Source organism: Diprion similis, chromosome 4 (assembly GCF_021155765.1).
Source record: "Diprion similis isolate iyDipSimi1 chromosome 4, iyDipSimi1.1, whole genome shotgun sequence".
In the NCBI taxonomy this organism is placed as follows: Eukaryota; Metazoa; Arthropoda; class Insecta; order Hymenoptera; family Diprionidae; genus Diprion; species Diprion similis.
Genome location: NC_060108.1, coordinates 24,786,250 through 24,793,052, shown reverse-complemented (window position 1 = coordinate 24,793,052; position 6,803 = coordinate 24,786,250).

Here is a 6,803-nt window from a genome sequence, read left to right as displayed (position 1 = left end):
CTGAATATCGTTGTGTTCAATTAGTCTACAAAGGATCATTTCTGCCGATTCCGAGTGGATAAAATTTTGACTAAAAAAAAGAGCTAACCCCTTTGGATTTCGGGCGGAAATTTCGACGACTTTGGGGAGTGCTGCAATTAATTCTTGAGGGCACAATTCCGGCGTGACTTTGCGAGAGAAATCAATTGGTCGCAGTCCCAATAGGCTGCGAGCAACGCCTGAAAAGTTACAGCCAAAAAACTGCTTATTTTCGTCGTCATTTCTCTGCTGTTGGTCCTACGCTTTTTTTCGTGTGTTTTCTGAGTTCCTTGGGGTCGAATTACTCTAGAGAGGGTCATACCAATCGATTCCCAAGCGAAAAATTTACGGCCCCGAAAATGGAGAAAAAACTAAGGCTAACCCCTTTGGATTTTGGACAAAAATTTCGACATCTTTGGAGAGTGTTGAAATTAATTCTTTAAGGCAAGATTCCGACGTAATTTTGCGAGAGAAATCGATTGGTCGCAGTCCGAATAGGCTGCGAGCAACGCCTGAAAAGTTACAGCCAAAAAACTGCTTATTTTCGTCGTCATTTCTCTGCTGTTGGTCCTACGCTTTTTTCACGTGTTTTCTGAGTTCCTTGGGGTCGAATTACTCTAGAGAGGGTCATACCGATCGATTCCCAAGCGAAAAATTGACGGCTCCGAAAATGGAGAAAAAACTAAGGCTAACCCCTTTGGATTTTTGCCGAAAATTTCGACGTCTTTGAAAAGTGTTGAAATTAATTCTTTGATGCACTATTCCGACGTAATTTTGCAAGAGAAATCGATTGAACGCAGTCCCAATACGCTGCGAGCAACGCCTGAAAAGTTACAGCCGAAAAACTCATGATTTTCGTCGTCATTTCTCTGCTGCTGGTCCTACGCTATTTTTGATGTGTTTTCTGAGTTCCTGGGCGTCGAATTAGTCTAGAAAACGTCATACGAATCGATTCCCAGAGAAAAGATTTTTCGGCCAAAAAAAATCCAAGGCTAACCCCTTTGCATTTTTGGTGAAAATTTCGACGACTTTGAAAAGTGCTGCAATTAATTCTGCAGGGCACTATTCCGACGTTATTTTGCGAGAGAAATCGATTAAACGCAGTCCCAATACGCTGCGAGCAACACCTGTAAAGTTACAGCCGAAAAACTCATGATTTTCGTCGGCATTTCTCTGCTGCTGGTCCTACGCTATTTTTGATGTGTTTTCTGAGTTCCTGGGCGTCGAATTAGTCTAGAAAACGTCATACGAATCGATTCCCAGAGAAAAGATTTTTCGGCCAAAAAAAATCCAAGGCTAACCCCTTTGCATTTTTGGTGAAAATTTCGACGACTTTGAAAAGTGCTGCAATTAATTCTGTAGGGCACTATTCCGACGTAATTTTGCGAGAGAAATCGATTAAACGCAGTCCCAATACGCTGCGAGCAACACCTGTAAAGTTACAGCCGAAAAACTCATGATTTTCGTCGTCATTTCTCTGCTGCTGGTCCTACGCTATTTTTGATGTGTTTTCTGAGTTCCTGGGCGTCGAATTAGTCTAGAAAACGTCATACGAATCGATTCCCAGAGAAAAGATTTTTCGGCCAAAAAAAATCCAAGGCTAACCCCTTTGCATTTTTGGTGAAAATTTCGACGACTTTGAAAAGTGCTGCAATTAATTCTGTAGGGCACTATTCCGACGTAATTTTGCGAGAGAAATCGATTAAACGCAGTCCCAATACGCTGCGAGCAACACCTGTAAAGTTACAGCCGAAAAACTCATGATTTTCGTCGTCATTTCTCTGCTGCTGGTCCTACGCTATTTTTGATGTGTTTTCTGAGTTCCTGGGCGTCGAATTAGTCTAGAAAACGTCATACGAATCGATTCCCAGAGAAAAGATTTTTCGGCCAAAAAAAATCCAAGGCTAACCCCTTTGCATTTTTGGTGAAAATTTCGACGACTTTGAAAAGTGCTGCAATTAATTCTGTAGGGCACTATTCCGACGTAATTTTGCGAGAGAAATCGATTAAACGCAGTCCCAATACGCTGCGAGCAACACCTGTAAAGTTACAGCCGAAAAACTCATGATTTTCGTCGTCATTTCTCTGCTGCTGGTCCTACGCTATTTTTGATGTGTTTTCTGAGTTCCTGGGCGTCGAATTAGTCTAGAAAACGTCATACGAATCGATTCCCAGAGAAAAGATTTTTCGGCCAAAAAAAATCCAAGGCTAACCCCTTTGCATTTTTGGTGAAAATTTCGACGACTTTGAAAAGTGCTGCAATTAATTCTGCAGGGCACTATTCCGACGTTATTTTGCGAGAGAAATCGATTAAACGCAGTCCCAATACGCTGCGAGCAACACCTGTAAAGTTACAGCCGAAAAACTCATGATTTTCGTCGTCATTTCTCTGCTGCTGGTCCTACGCTATTTTTGATGTGTTTTCTGAGTTCCTTGGCGTCGAATTAGTCTAGAAAACGTCATACGAATCGATTCCCAGAGAAAAGATTTTTCGGCCAAAAAAAATCCAAGGCTAACCCCTTTGCATTTTTGGTGAAAATTTCGACGACTTTGAAAAGTGCTGCAATTAATTCTGTAGGGCACTATTCCGACGTAATTTTGCGAGAGAAATCGATTAAACGCAGTCCCAATACGCTGCGAGCAACACCTGTAAAGTTACAGCCGAAGAACTCATGATTTTCGTCGTCATTTCTCTGCTGCTGGTCCTACGCTATTTTTGATGTGTTTTCTGAGTTCCTGGGCGTCGAATTAGTCTAGAAAACGTCATACGAATCGATTCCCAGAGAAAAGATTTTTCGGCCAAAAAAAATCCAAGGCTAACCCCTTTGCATTTTTGGTGAAAATTTCGACGACTTTGAAAAGTGCTGCAATTAATTCTGCAGGGCACTATTCCGACGTAATTTTGCGAGAGAAATCGATTAAACGCAGTCCCAATACGCTGCGAGTAACACCTGTAAAGTTACAGCCGAAAAACTCATGATTTTCGTCGTCATTTCTTTGCTGCTGGTCCTACGCTATTTTTGATGTGTTTTCTGAGTTCCTGGGCGTCGAATTAGTCTAGAAAACGTCATACGAATCGATTCCCAGAGAAAAGATTTTTCGGCCAAAAAAAATCCAAGGCTAACCCCTTTGCATTTTTGGTGAAAATTTCGACGACTTTGAAAAGTGCTGCAATTAATTCTGTAGGGCACTATTCCGACGTAATTTTGCGAGAGAAATCGATTAAACGCAGTCCCAATACGCTGCGAGCAACACCTGTAAAGTTACAGCCGAAAAACTCATGATTTTCGTCGGCATTTCTCTGCTGCTGGTCCTACGCTATTTTTGATGTGTTTTCTGAGTTCCTGGGCGTCGAATTAGTCTAGAAAACGTCATACGAATCGAATCCCAGAGAAAAGATTTTTCTGCCAAAAAAAATCCAAGGCTAACCCCTTTGCATTTTTGGTGAAAATTTCGACGACTTTGAAAAGTGCTGCAATTAATTCTGTAGGGCACTATTCCGACGTAATTTTGCGAGAGAAATCGATTAAACGCAGTCCCAATACGCTGCGAGCAACACCTGTAAAGTTACAGCCGAAAAACTCATGATTTTCGTCGTCATTTCTCTGCTGCTGGTCCTACGCTATTTTTGATGTGTTTTCTGAGTTTCTGGGCGTCGAATTAGTCTAGAAAACGTCATACGAATCGATTCCCAGAGAAAAGATTTTTCGGCCAAAAAAAATCCAAGGCTAACCCCTTTGCATTTTTGGTGAAAATTTCGACGACTTTGAAAAGTGCTGCAATTAATTCTGTAGGGCACTATTCCGACGTAATTTTGCGAGAGAAATCGATTAAACGCAGTCCCAATACGCTGCGAGCAACACCTGTGAAGTTACAGCCGAAAAACTCATGATTTTCGTCGTCATTTCTCTGCTGCTGGTCCTACGCTATTTTTGATGTGTTTTCTGAGTTCCTGGGCGTCGAATTAGTCTAGAAAACGTCATACGAATCGATTCCCAGAGAAAAGATTTTTCGGCCAAAAAAAATCCAAGGCTAACCCCTTTGCATTTTTGGTGAAAATTTCGACGACTTTGAAAAGTGCTGCAATTAATTCTGTAGGGCACTATTCCGACGTAATTTTGCGAGAGAAATCGATTAAACGCAGTCCCAATACGCTGCGAGCAACACCTGTAAAGTTACAGCCGAAAAACTCATGATTTTCGTCGTCATTTCTCTGCTGCTGGTCCTACGCTATTTTTGATGTGTTTTCTGAGTTCCTGGGCGTCGAATTAGTCTAGAAAACGTCATACGAATCGATTCCCAGAGAAAAGATTTTTCGGCCAAAAAAAATCCAAGGCTAACCCCTTTGCATTTTTGGTGAAAATTTCGACGACTTTGAAAAGTGCTGCAATTAATTCTGTAGGGCACTATTCCGACGTAATTTTGCGAGAGAAATCGATTAAACGCAGTCCCAATACGCTGCGAGCAACACCTGTAAAGTTACAGCCGAAAAACTCATGATTTTCGTCGTCATTTCTCTGCTGCTGGTCCTACGCTATTTTTGATGTGTTTTCTGAGTTCCTGGGCGTCGAATTAGTCTAGAAAACGTCATACGAATCGATTCCCAGAGAAAAGATTTTTCGGCCAAAAAAAATCCAAGGCTAACCCCTTTGCATTTTTGGTGAAAATTTCGACGACTTTGAAAAGTGCTGCAATTAATTCTGCAGGGCACTATTCCGACGTTATTTTGCGAGAGAAATCGATTAAACGCAGTCCCAATACGCTGCGAGCAACACCTGTAAAGTTACAGCCGAAAAACTCATGATTTTCGTCGTCATTTCTCTGCTGCTGGTCCTACGCTATTTTTGATGTGTTTTCTGAGTTCCTGGGCGTCGAATTAGTCTAGAAAACGTCATACGAATCGATTCCCAGAGAAAAGATTTTTCGGCCAAAAAAAATCCAAGGCTAACCCCTTTGCATTTTTGGTGAAAATTTCGACGACTTTGAAAAGTGCTGCAATTAATTCTGTAGGGCACTATTCCAACGTAATTTTGCGAGAGAAATCGATTAAACGCAGTCCCAATACGCTGCGAGCAACACCTGTAAAGTTACAGCCAAAAAACTCATGATTTTCGTCGTCATTTCTCTGCTGCTGGTCCTACGCTATTTTTGATGTGTTTTCTGAGTTCCTGGGCGTCGAATTAGTCTAGAAAACGTCATACGAATCGATTCCCAGAGAAAAGATTTTTCGGCCAAAAAAAATCCAAGGCTAACCCCTTTGCATTTTTGGTGAAAATTTCGACGACTTTGAAAAGTGCTGCAATTAATTCTGTAGGGCACTATTCCGACGTAATTTTGCGAGAGAAATCGATTAAACGCAGTCCCAATACGCTGCGAGCAACACCTGTAAAGTTACAGCCGAAAAACTCATGATTTTCGTCGTCATTTCTCTGCTGCTGGTCCTACGCTATTTTTGATGTGTTTTCTGAGTTCCTGGGCGTCGAATTAGTCTAGAAAACGTCATACGAATCGATTCCCAGAGAAAAGATTTTTCGGCCAAAAAAAATCCAAGGCTAACCCCTTTGCATTTTTGGTGAAAATTTCGACGACTTTGAAAAGTGCTGCAATTAATTCTGTAGGGCACTATTCCGACGTAATTTTGCGAGAGAAATCGATTAAACGCAGTCCCAATACGCTGCGAGCAACACCTGTAAAGTTACAGCCGAAAAACTCATGATTTTCGTCGTCATTTCTGTGCTGCTGGTCCTACGCTATTTTTGATGTGTTTTCTGAGTTCCTGGGCGTCGAATTAGTCTAGAAAACGTCATACGAATCGATTCCCAGAGAAAAGATTTTTCGGCCAAAAAAAATCCAAGGCTAACCCCTTTGCATTTTTGGTGAAAATTTCGACGACTTTGAAAAGTGCTGCAATTAATTCTGTAGGGCACTATTCCGACGTAATTTTGCGAGAGAAATCGATTAAACGCAGTCCCAATACGCTGCGAGCAACACCTGTGAAGTTACAGCCGAAAAACTCATGATTTTCGTCGTCATTTCTCTGCTGCTGGTCCTACGCTATTTTTGATGTGTTTTCTGAGTTCCTGGGCGTCGAATTAGTCTAGAAAACGTCATACGAATCGATTCCCAGAGAAAAGATTTTTCGGCCAAAAAAAATCCAAGGCTAACCCCTTTGCATTTTTGGTGAAAATTTCGACGACTTTGAAAAGTGCTGCAATTAATTCTGTAGGGCACTATTCCGACGTAATTTTGCGAGAGAAATCGATTAAACGCAGTCCCAATACGCTGCGAGCAACACCTGTGAAGTTACAGCCGAAAAACTCATGATTTTCGTCGTCATTTCTCTGCTGCTGGTCCTACGCTATTTTTGATGTGTTTTCTGAGTTCCTGGGCGTCGAATTAGTCTAGAAAACGTCATACGAATCGATTCCCAGAGAAAAGATTTTTCGGCCAAAAAAAATCCAAGGCTAACCCCTTTGCATTTTTGGTGAAAATTTCGACGACTTTGAAAAGTGCTGCAATTAATTCTGCAGGGCACTATTCCGACGTTATTTTGCGAGAGAAATCGATTAAACGCAGTCCCAATACGCTGCGAGCAACACCTGTAAAGTTACATCCGAAAAACTCATGATTTTCGTCGTCATTTCTCTGCTGCTGGTCCTACGCTATTTTTGATGTGTTTTCTGAGTTCCTGGGCGTCGAATTAGTCTAGAAAACGTCATACGAATCGATTCCCAGAGAAAAGATTTTTCGGCCAAAAAAAATCCAAGGCTAACCCCTTTGCATTT